This window comes from Pan paniscus, chromosome 10 (assembly GCF_029289425.2).
Source record: "Pan paniscus chromosome 10, NHGRI_mPanPan1-v2.0_pri, whole genome shotgun sequence".
NCBI classification, from domain to species: Eukaryota; Metazoa; Chordata; class Mammalia; order Primates; family Hominidae; genus Pan; species Pan paniscus.
In genome coordinates this window covers 85,010,657-85,023,865 of record NC_073259.2, presented here as the reverse complement: position 1 = coordinate 85,023,865, position 13,209 = coordinate 85,010,657, and the positions used below count along the sequence as shown (strand labels likewise).

Sequence of the window (13,209 nt, the reverse complement as noted above, 5' to 3'; positions counted from 1 at the left end):
TATGTCCTCTAATTTCAAGAACTATGCAAGCAAGGACAAATTGAAAAGCAACAAAAAGAACTTTCAATCACTCCCCTGGCTCTCCAACACAATATGAAAGATAAGGTAATTTATCATAATTGAGTGAAGAGGAAGTACTGCCCTTATTCATCTGGTTCTTTAGAATTAAGAAATGTTTAAGGTAGAATGCATTTGATCATCCAATCCTTAACAGTGGTTGATAGAAATGAAGCATCTTTTGTCTGGAGACATCAGACTAATTTAGTCACAAGGATTATAATGAGAGACATAGACTTCTCACTTCATTCATCTAGGGACAATCCTAAATAAAATTACTGACTACTGACCCTATGCCTTCCAATTATTCACTAATTTGGCTCACTGAGTGTAAACTTTTATTTTCAGGTTCAATGGCAAATAAGTATCAGAATCAAACATTTCTGTCTGCCTTCAAAGAGCAAAGAGCTTTTAGTCTAATGTGGAAGATATGGATATTGTGTTGTTAAATTCAATTCTGGAAACTCATTAGAAATATTTGGAAAGCAATGTTGGACCTATGTCATGTTGTATTCCTCTGAAGCAGACTTTGAGATGAGGATTTGTGTGCAAGGAAGTGTTTCCATAAGAAGCTGATAAGGAAGAGGGGGAAACATAACAAAGAAAAACAATGGGCCAGGTACAGTGGCTCACGCCTGTAATCCCAGCACTTTGGGAGGCCAAGGTGGGCAGATCACCTGAGGTCAGGAGTTCAAGACCAGCCTGGCCAACATGGCAAAACCCCATCTCTACTAAAAATACAAAAATTAGCCGGGCATAGTGGCTGGCACCTGTAGTCCCAGCTACTTGGGAGGCTGAGGTAGGAGAATCACTTGAACCCGGGAGGCAGAGGTTGCAGTGAGCTGAGATGCGCCATTGCACTTTGGCCTGGGCAACAAGAGCGAAACTCCATCTCAAAAAAAAAAAAAAAAAAGAGAAAAAAAGAAAGAAAAAGAAAAACAATGAAACCAAGGATGCTATGGTTTTAGCAAATTCCTAGGTGGGTAGTTTCAGTCTGATTCCATAGGAGATTCTGAAGTATAAGTTACAGACTCAAAGTCGTTGCATCCTAAGGCAAGGAAGGTAGACTTTCATCTCCCAAAGTGATTACTCATTGGCTAAGCATCATTGCAGGGGATCAAAAACTCCCAGACTCTTCTAGTTTTCTGTGTCTGTGAGTAAAGCTGTTCCAGTGGCCTAAGGACAGTCCTTTGAAGAAGAGTGACAGGTTAGAAGCTGTTAAAAGTAAAATCACATTAAAGACAGTGGAGGGGTATAAAGAAGAAGTAAAAGGGGAGGGAGAGAAACTAAATAAGCAAAGGCAGTATCTACTGTCAAGAAATATGGGGGAGTGACATCAGCAAGATGGCAGAATAGGACTTTACAGCACTTATTCTGTTAGAGAAACATCACAAACAACTATCCATGCCCAAAAATACCTTTAACAAACTAAAGGATTCAAGTGAAAAATTGCAACACCTTGGTGTAGCACAGAAATAAGAAAAGATGCACTGTCTTTTCCCATGCCTGGGCAGCATAGTGTGCAGAAAGAAACTCTTCCAGTGGAGAAAAAAAGTGAAGTGAGCACCTGATTTTGCTGTGGATTCTGGCTCCAGACACACTACTGTGGCTGCAGGTACCAGACCAGCACACACAGACCTAAGCTGGCCACCCTCCTAAGACACAGGCTCTAGACATGACCAGAGTCAGGTCAGCCCCCTGCAAACACAGGCTCCAGGCTGGCTGCTGGCCTCCAAGGTCCCAATCCCAGCAGATTTAGCCTCCAGGCCCACTCCTGTGCCAGGTTGGTACCCATGAACCCCAGCTCCAGGTCAGCCGCCATGACTCCAGTCACCAAACCAGCACACATGTACCTATGTTCCAGGCCAGCTCCTACAAATACAGGCTCTATCCCCAACCAGTAACCAGGAGCCACCGCAGCCCCACACTCCAGCAGACATATGGTTCATATCTATCCCAGTAGACCCAGGTTCTAGGCTGGCCCTTGTGGCCCCAGAACACTGGTCTGCCCCTGCAAACCCAACCTCTAGGCCTGTTTTAGTGCCAGGCAGTCACCTGTGGTCAGTAAACTACAAGAGAACACAGGTATACAAAAAAAAAAAAAAAATCAGAGACTGGGAGCAGTGGCCTCACGCCTGTAATCCCAGCACTTTGGGAGAATGAGGCGGGTGGATCACCTGAGGTCAGGAATTTGAGACCAGCCTGGCCAACACAGTGAAACCCCATCTCTACTAAAAGTACAACAAATTAGCTGGGCGTGGTGGTGGGCGCCTGTAATCTCAGCTACCCAGGAGGCTGAGGCAGGAGAATTGCTTGAACCTGGTAGGTGGAGGGTGCAGAGAGCCAAGGTCGCGCCATCACACCCCAGCCTGGGCAAAAAGAGTGAAACTCCATTTAAAAAAAAATCAGGGTCGGGAAGCGCGGAGCGGGCCGGACAATGAGAATGTCCACCGTCTGAGCCAATAAAGCTGTACTGGTTTTGAATCGCCGTGCGTTTCCCGCCGCTGGGGTCAGGGGTCGAGGTTCGGGTCGCGGGGCGGAGGGAAGAGCAGGCGGGAAGGAGCTACGAGTACCCGCCGAGAGGCCGCGGAGCCATTGATAACCGACCCAGCTGAGCGACCGCCGCTGCACCCCCATGGCGGCCGCCAAGGACACTCATGAGGACCATGATACTTCCACTGAGAATACAGACGAGTACAACCATGACCCTCAGTTTGTCTTCCTGAGCAAGAAATTAAAACGCTGAAAGATGATGAAGAGGAACTTTTTAAAATGCGGGCAAAACTGTTCTGATTTGCCTCAGAGAACGATCTCCCAGAATGGAAGGAGCGAGGCACTGCTGACGTCAAGCTCCTGAAGCACAAGGAGAAAGGGGCCATCCGCCTCCTCACGCAGAGGGACAAGACCCAGAATATCTGTGCCAACCACTACATCACGTGGATGATGGAGCTGAAGCCCAAAGCAGGTAGTGACCGTGCCTGGGTCTGGAACGCCCATGCTGACTTCGCCGGCTAGTACCCGAGCCGAAGCTGCTGGCCATCTGCTTCCTGAATGCTGAGAATGCACAGAAATTCAAAACAAAGTTTGAAGAATGCAGGAAAGAGATCAAAGAGAGAGAAAAGAAAGCAGGATCAGGCAAAAACGATCATACCAAAAAAGTGGCGAAAAAGCTAGAAGCTTTCTCGGTGAAGGAGGAGACCAAGGAGGATGCTGAGGAGAAGCAGTAAATCGTCTTATTTTATTTCCTTTTCCTCTATTTCCTTTCTTTTTTAAAAAAAATTTTTTACCCTGCCCCTCTTTTTCGGTTTATTCTTTCATTTTTACAAGGGATGTTATATAAAGAACTGAATTCAACATTCAGGTTGTTTTTTTTTTTGTTTCTAAGTTTTTGCCCTATTGAAGATGACTTCAGAAAATCCATTCCCCAGTCATGAAAATGTACTGTGCTAACTTTCTTTTCCATAGTGGAAACACTTATTTATAGTCATTAAAAATAGTGAATAAAAAACACATTTGGAACCTGGAAAAAATTTTTAAAAATCAGAAAAACAATATACAAACAAAATGAAAAGCTCAACAAGGAGTTCAACCATAGAAATGATTTTTAAAAGAACTGAACATAAATTCTAAAGCTAAAGAACCAGTGACCAAACTGAAAAATACCGTAGAAAGCTTTAACAGCAGGCTCTATCAGGCAGAAGAATCAGTGAGCTTGAACATAGGCCATTTGAAGTAACCCAGAAAAACAAAAAGAAAAAAGAAATGAAAAGAATAAAGAAAGCCTACAGGACATATGGGACAGGATCAAGTGAACCAATATATGTATTGTGAAAGTCACAAAAGAGCAGAGGAAGAGTAAGGGGTAGAAGGCTCATTTAAAGAAATAATGGCAGAAAAATCTCCAGATCTGAAGAGGGAAGTGAATATCTACATCCATGAAGCACAAAGAACCCTAAGTAAATTAAATTTGTATTTAGTTATAGAGATCTTCACTGAGACACATTATAATCAAATTGTCAAAAGTCAAGACAAAGAATTTTTAAAGCAAAAAGATAAAAGCAACTCATTACATACAAAGGAACCCCTATATGGATATCAGGGGATTTCTAAGCAGAAGCCTTGCAGGTCAGAAGAGGGTGGAATGATATGCTTAAAGTACTGAAAGAAGAAAAACCTATCAACCAAAAATACCATAATCAGCAAAGCTATTCTTCAGAAATGAAGGAGAGGTAAGGACTTTTCCAGACAAAGCCTGTGGGAGTTTATCACCATTCGACCTGCCTTACAAAAAATGCTAAAGGGTGTAGTTCAAATTAAAGTGAAACAATGTTAACTAACAACATGGAAATATAAGAAAGTATAAAACTCACTCTAAAAGTAAGAATATAGTCAAATTTAGAATAATAATGTGATGCATAAAATCACTTTTAACTCTAGTATAGTACAAAAATAAAAAGACAAAGGTATTAAAAATAACTACAGCTACAATAATTTGTTAATGGATACATGACGCACAAAATTGTAAACTTCAGGGTTGGGCATGGTGGCTTATGCCAGGAATGCCAGCACTTTGGGAGGCCAAGGTGGGCAGATCACTTGAGGTCAGGAGTTCAAGACCAGCCTGGCCAACATAGCAAAAACCCATCTCTACTAAAAATACAAAAATTAGCTGGGCATGGTGAGATTACATACCTGTAATCTCAGCTACTCAGGAGACTGAGGCAGGAAAATCATTTGAACTGAGGAGGCAGAGGTTGCAGTGAGCCAAGATCACACCACTGCTCAGCCTGGGTGACAGAGAGAGACTCCATCTCAAAAATAAAATAAAATAAATTGCTACATCAATAACATAAAATGTTTGGAGAAGAGAAGTTAAAATGTGGAGATTTGTATGTGGTCAAAGTTAAGTAATTATTAGCTTAAAATGGAGTGCTATAATTTTAAGATGTTTTATGTAAGCTTCATGGTAACCATAAAGGAAAAATCTGTAGTAGATAGGCAAAAGAGAAAGAAAAAGGAATCAAAGCATACCACTACGAAAAGTATCAAGTCACAAGGAAATACAGGAAGAAGGAATGAATGGAACAAAAGAACTATAAAAGAGTCACAATATAATTAACAAATAGCAGTAGTAAGTCCTTAGCTATCAATAATTACTTTAAATGTAAATGGATCAAATCCCCCAATCAAAAGACAAAGTGGCCAAATCTATTTAAAAAAAAAACATCCAATAACACACTGTGCACCTGAGACTAGCTTTCAGGGTGTGCATAGGTTAAAAATAAAGGAATGGTAAAAGATATTTCAAGCAAATGGTAAGCAAAACAGAGCAGGCTATACTTACAGCAGATAAAACAGACTTTAAGTAAAAACCTGCCATAAGAGACAAAGTATTGTGTTACATAATGATTAAGGAGTCAATTCATCAAGAATACATAGCAATTGTAAATATATATGTACCCAACATCAGAACATCTAAAGATACAAATGAAATATTAACAGAAATGAAGATAGATATAGATGGCCATATGATAATAATAGGGGTCTTCAATACCCCACTTTCAACAATACAAAGATTATCCAGATAGAAAATCAATAAGGTAACAGCAGACTTGAATAACACTATAGACAAAATAGACCCAACAAACGTATATAGGACAATTGACCTAACGGCAGCAGTATATACATTGTTTTCAAACACACATAGAATTCTCTGTAAGAAATCAGGTGTTAGGCCACAAAACAAGGATTAACAAATTTAAGAAGATTGAAATTATATCAAGTGTCTCTTCTAACCAAAATGGTATAAAACTAGAATTCAGTAGTATAAAGAAAATAGAAAAATTCAAAAATATGTGGAAATTAAACAACACACTCCTGAAAACCAATAGATAAAAGAAGAAATCAAGAGGGAACTCAAAAAGTATTTTAAGACAGACAAAAATGAAAACACAGCATACTAAAACTTATAGGATGCAGCAAGAGCAGTTCTAAGAGGAAATTTTATAGTGATAAATGCCTACATTAAGAAAAAAAGAAAGATCTCATATAAAAAATATAACTTTACACCTCAAGAAACTAGAGAAAATACTAAGCCCCAAGTCAGCAGATAGAAGAAAATAAAAAAAGGCAGAAATAAACAAAATAAAGATGAGAAAAACAATACAAAAGATCACTGAAACTAAGTTATTTTTTGAAAAGGTAAGTATTGACAATGTCTAGCTAGACTAATTAAGAAAAGAAGACTCAAATAAAGTTATAAATGAAAGAGGAGACATTACAACTGATACCATAGAAATACATGAGACTCCTATGAACAATTACACACCAAAAAAATTGAATAACCTAGAAGAAATGGATAAATCCTGAAAACATTCAACCTACCAAGACTGAATCATGAAGACATAGAAAATCTGAACAGACCAATAGCAAAAACGAGATTAAGTCAGTAATTAAAACTCTCCTTAAAAAGATAAGTCAAGGGGCCGAGTGCAGTGGCTCACGCCTGTAATCCCAGCACTTTGGGAGGCTGAGGCGGGCAGATCACCTAAGGTCAAGAGTTCGAGACCAGCCAGACCAACAAGGTGAAACCCTGTCTCTACTAAAAATACAAAATTAGCCAGGTGTGGTGGTGTACACCTGTAATCCCAGCTACTCTGGAGGCTGAGGCAGGAGAATCGCTTAAACCTGGGAGGCGGAGGTTGCAGTGAGCCAAGATTGCGCCATTGCGCTCCAGCCTGGGCAACAAGAGTGAAACTCCATCTCAAAAAAACAACATAAAAAGAGATAAGTCAAGGACTGAATGGCTTCACATATGAATTGTATCAAACATTTAATGAAAAATTAGTACCAATTGTTTTTAAATTCTTCCAAAAAATTGAAGGCAAGGATATACTGCCAAACTCATTTTACAACGTCAGCATTATCCTGATACCAAAGCCAGACAAGGATACCATAAGAAAAGATAATTACAGGCCAATATCCCTGAAGAGCATAGAAGCAAAAATTTCAAACAAATACAAGCAAACTGAATTCAACATCAAATTAAAAGGATCATTCACCATGATCATGTGGTATTTATTCCTCAGATGCAAGGATGGTTTAATATATGCAAATCAATAAATGTGAAACCACATATTAACAAAATGAAGAATATAATTCCATGAGCATCTCAATAAATGCAGAAAAAGCATTTGACAAAATTCAACATCCTTATATGATAAAAACTCTCAACAAATTAGGTATAGAAGGAATGTCCTTCAGCATACTGAAGGATATATAACAAACCCACAGTTCATGTCGTTCTCACCAGTGAAAAACTAAAAGACAAAGGTGCTCATCTTGTCAATTCTATTCAACATAGTACTGGAAATCCAAGCCAGAGTAAGAAAAAGAAATAGAAGGCATCTAAATTGGAGAAGAAAAGTAAAATTACCTCTGTTTGCTGATGACATAATCTTATATATAGAAAGCCATAAATACTCCACCAAAAAACTGTTAGAACTAATCAATGAATTCAGTAAACTTGCAGGATACAAAATCAACATACAAAAATTAGTTATGTTTATGTTCACTAACAGTAACAATGTAACTAATTCTGTTTGATGCTGTTGTAATTAAGAAAACAATCCTATTTACAACAGCATCAAACAGAATAAAATACTTAGGAGCAATTTTAACCAAGGAGGTGAAATACCTATACACTGAAAACTGTAAAATATTGATGAAAAAAATTAAAGAAAACACAAATAAATGGAAAGATATCCATGTTCATGGATTGGAAGAATACTGTTAAAATGTTCATACAATAATGTTCTTTAAAATGCCCCAAACTGATCTACAGATTCAATGCAATTCTTACTAAAATGTCAGTGGCATTTTTCACAGAATAGAAAAACAATCCTAAAATTCATATGGCACCCCTAAGGATTCCAAATAGCTGAAGCAATCTTCAGCAAAAAGAGCAAAGCTGGAAGCATCACACTTCTTGATTTCAAGTTGTATGACAAAGCTATAGTAATTGAAACAGTATGATCCTGGCATAGAAACAGACACACAATGGAACAAAATAGAGATCCCAGTAATAAACCTACACACATATTGTCAACTAATTTTTGACAAAGGCTCCAAGAATAAACAATGGGGAAAGGACAGTCTCTTCAACTAATGGTGTTGGGAAAACTGAATATCCACAAGCAAAAGAATGAAATTGGACCCTTATCTTACACCATGTGCAAAAATTAATTCAAGATGGATTAAAGACTTAAGTGTAAGACCTGACACTGTAAAACTCCTAGAAGAAACATAAGGGAAAAGCTTTATGACGTTGGTCTTTGCAATGATTTTTTTGGATTTGACATCAAAGTACAGGAAACAAAACAAAAATTTCAAAGTCGGACTATATCAAACTTAAAAGTTTCTGCACAGCAAAGAAAGCATTCAACAAAATGAAAAGACAACACACAGAATGGGATAAAATATTTGCAAGCACATATCTATTAAGGGGTTAAGGTCCAAAATACATAAAAAGTATATAAAATATAATACCATCATATATTTCAAAATATACAAGGAATTCCTACAGTTCAATAGAAAAAAAAAGAAACCAAATAACTTGATAAAAATAGGTAAAGAATCTTAAGAAACATTTTTCCAAAGAAGACATACAAATGTCCAACAAGTATACGAACATCAATAATTATCAAGGAAATGCAAATCAAAACCACAATGAGATATTGCCTCATACTAGTTAGGATGGTTGTTATCAAAAAAAGTCAAAAGAAAACAAGTATTGGTTAGGATGTTAAGAAAAAAGCAAACCCTTATAAAACATTGGTGGGAATATAAATTGGAAGAGCCATTATGGGAAGTGTATGGTAGTTTCTTAATAATTAAAAATAGAACTAATGTATGACCCAGAAATCCCACTTCTGGGTATATATCCAAAAGAAATAAAATTGCTATCACAAAGAGATATTAGCATTCTCATGTTCATTGCAGCATTATTCACAGTAGCCAAGATATGGAAACAACCTAATTGTCCATTGAGAGATGAATGGAAAGAAAAGGATACATATATGAATATTATATATATAATGAAATATTATTCAGCCTTAAAATGAAAGAAATCTTGTCATTTGTGACATAGTTGAACTTGAAGGACATTATGCTAAATGAAACAAGCCATACACAGAATGGCAAGTAAAGTCAATTTCATAGTAACAGAGCGTTGAATGGAGGTTACTAGGGGCTTGAGGCAGGAGAGTAGGGTGAAGGAAGATGTTGATGGATAGAACTTTCAGTTATAGGATGAGTAATTTCTGCCGACTTAATGTATAGCATGATAACTACAGCTAACAATAATTTATTGTATACTTGAAATTAGCCAAAACAGTAGATCTCAAGTGTTCTCGCTAGAAAAAAGAAATGATAACTAGGTGAGGAGATGGATATGTTAGTTAGGTTGATTGTGGTAAACATTTTCTAATGTATCCTATATCAAAACATCATGTCTTACACCTCAAAGATATATAATTTTCATCTTTAATTATACCTCAATGAAGCTAGGAAAAATGACATTTTAGGTTATGGTGTTTATATTATCTTTTAAAATTCTTTTTAAAATTTTATTTTCATTAAGAAATTCTTTATATAATATTATTTCCAATATTTTTCTTACATTAAACAAACTGATTCCAAATTGACTTCAGTTAGATTTGCTTCCATAAATAGTTCCAAGCAGTATGTTTCCAATTACATTTTACTTCATTCTAAGAAATCTGCCTATAAACTCACATTGTTTTTATTAAAATTATATATATACCTAATAGAATTGTAAAAACCAAAAAAGCCTAAGGAAAAAAAAAATCAAAATTCCATTCCCCATAAATAATCATAAAAAAAATTCAATGAATGTCTTTCTAAAGAGAAGGATATAATTTTACATAAATGGAACATACTTAGACATTTTTCACTTGTTTTTTTGACTCAACAGTATGTCACAAATATCACTTAATGTCAATAAATGTTGAGCTACATCAAGTTTAATGACTTGAGAATTTTATTATTTGTATGTGCAGTAATTTACTTAATCAGTCCCCTACTGGTGAATATTTGGGATGTTTCCAAGTTTTCTATATTAAAAACAGATTTATAAGAAACATTCATGTGCTTACGTCTTTTCACTCTTGTATGATCATCCTCATAGGGAAAATGCATAGAAGTGGGGATATTGGTCCAAACGGTCTGATATTTCACAAGTTGCTAAACTGTTCCAGAATAGAATAGATTGACAACCACGTTTCTCTCATTTAATGTATCACCCTAAGTGTGACTCATTAAGAAAACAACTTCATTCCTTGAAGAATCTAGAAACATTTTTCTTTATTTTCTCTGATACATTTCTCATTAAAATAGAAGTCTTCCAGACCTTAAATAAATAATCCCCACAAAATTTGTTCTCAACAAATTTAAATTCTATGATATAATAGTTATAAGATGATGTATTCAAGTTTTAAGAAAAATAAAAATCCACTGCTTTCCCCACTAGCATTTAAAACTCTTGTGGGCCGGGCGCAGTGGCTCACACCTATAATCCCAGCACTTTGGGAGTCCTAGGCAGGTGGACAACCTGAGGTCAGGAGTTCGAGACCAGCCTGACCAACGTGGTCAAACCTCATCTCTACTAAAAATACAAAATTAGCTGGGCATGGTGGCACATGCCTGTAATCCCAGCTACTTGGGAGGCTGAGGCAAGAAAATCACTTGAACCTGGGAGGCGGAAGTTACAGTGAGCCGAGATCACGACATTGCACTCCAGCCTGGGTGACAGAATGAGACTCTGTCTCAAAAAAAAAAAAAAAAAAAAAGAAAAGAAAAGAAAAAGAAAAGTATTGTTGCATAGGAAAGATTTAAAATGTATACACTCAGAGAATATTGATTTTCTTGTTATTAATAGAAACTGAAAAATAGATGTAAAATATAGTAACATTAATTTTAGAAAAATGTACAAATCATTATGTATTATTATTTAGAACAAAGCTATTTTATTAAAGCAAAAAAGAGAAGTAATTACATTTTTTGTGGCAAAATTGAAAGTGACTGTCATCCCATCTAAGTTTAATTGAGATAGGAGGTTTGTTATGTTTAAACAAATACTTTGTTTGTTATGTTAAAACTTATAATTTGCACAGGTTAGAAAGCCTAGACCCAGAGGATTTGGAATTAGAAAGACTGTATCTGTGGAAGGGGCAAATAAGGATCTCCCTGTAGATAACAAAGACAGATCTTGTCTTCCACCTATAAAACTGATTTAGGGGTAAAACCAATGATTACTTCTCACCCCTGGCTATCTTTCAGTGTCAGCCAACTCTGGTATCTGGTATGTCTGGGGATCTGTATTCTCTACAGAAACTGGTCACAATCAGTGCTGATGACGTTTGCAATGTCTCCATTCCTTTTGAAATGAAAGCCAAGAGTGAATGTATGGACTAATGACCATTCAAGGTTCATAGGAAAATGGCTGGTTTGAACGGAAGATTCTGTGAGCATGCATCAAAGCCCTTAAGTTATTTTGCTTTGCTATGAAAAATTAATAAGAACCTTTCTTTTCTTTTCCTGTATATGCTAGCTTATGCTACATTTTTACTCTTTATTTTCCTGTTTACACTAAATCTCTATTATTATCCATTAACATCATTTCAACATATATTTATTGAATACCTAATATTGACCAGGAATTGTTCTAGCACTGAGGATATAGCAATGAATATAACAAATTTCCTTTCCCAAAGAAGCTTAAATTCTAACTGGGGAGACAGACAATAATCAATTAAGCAAGTAAATAAATATTAGATGATGATGTCAATTTACCATGGAAAAATAAAGTAGATATGAGAGATAAAGAATAATAAAGAGGGGTGCCAGGGAGTGCTACATCAGATATTGTGGTCCAGGAGAACATTTCAGAAGTGATGATATTTGAGCAGAGGCAGAGAAAATGAAGGGTTAGTCATGCAAATATATGAAGGGAGAGAGTGACATTCCAGGCAAAGTGAACAGGAGGTAAGATGAGAAGGGATAGGAGAGTTTTTAAAGAATTATTTTGATGGCTATGTAGAGGACCCACTTACTGACATGAAAATTGAGGAAGATAGTTGAATAAGCAGAATTGAAAAAATAAATCAAGAGTGTAATGTCAGATATGTTGAGTTTGAAATGATATTCAGATATCTATGGAGATGGCAAGCAGGCAGTTGGGTGTACACATATGGATTCCTGAAGAGGCATCTAAAGAAGTCTATCATAAAGTCTCAGGGTTAAATGAATCATTTAAATGTCACCTATCTCAATCTTTATTTAGATACTTGACTCTCCTGAGCAGTATTCTTGGTCCATTGATTACTCAGCCTAACTCAAACTCTTTCTTTCAGTGAGGGGTAATTCATTACCACCACCACCCTGAAGCACTCCACTCTATATGCCAAGATAATTTTCACCAGGGAAATTTTTTTAAATAATAATGATCAGCCTCCAAGTAAATTTCACCCACCAGTCACAGCTCTATCCCTTGGATCCCTACAAAAGGTACCAATGCAACTAGCGTCTATCCAAAGATACAGAAAGGAATTTCAACTCCTTATGAGAAAGACCTATTCAACTAATAGAGCTATCCTAAATTAGACTGGCCATGTCATGAGGAGATGAAGTTACAGAGCACAGTAATTTATAGAATGGTTGGATATCGATTCTGAAAAGTCACACATCAACTAGATTTCTAAGGTCCTTTCTAAGGTTAATGTTCTAACACTGATGAAGTAAAAGCTCTGTTTACAGTATGTTAAGTAAATATATCATAACCTAATATTGGTTTGAGGGGATGGATCACTTTATATGAAAATGTTGTGTGCCTACTCTATGAACCTCAATTCTATGTGTTGACTCCTATTTTATCACAGACATATTTTCAAGTCAAAAATGATGTCAGCACTCTGGTCCTCTCCAGACACATAATATCTCAGAAATCTGTGTTCAAAACAATAAACACTCAGAGGGAGGATAGATTCTCCTCTTGGCTCCTATTTCAAAGTGGTTATTCCTTCAGAAAACTGGGGGAATGATTCTATCTCCCACTGGAGCAACTGAAGGCTTTAA

At 36.6% G+C, this 13,209-nt stretch overlaps 1 pseudogene; it reads left to right on the top strand.

Moving 5' to 3' along the window:
• Positions 1-512: 512 nt before the first annotated feature.
• LOC129393526 (ran-specific GTPase-activating protein-like) lies at positions 513-4,335 on the top strand (annotated as a pseudogene).
• Positions 4,336-13,209: the final 8,874 nt, after the last annotated feature.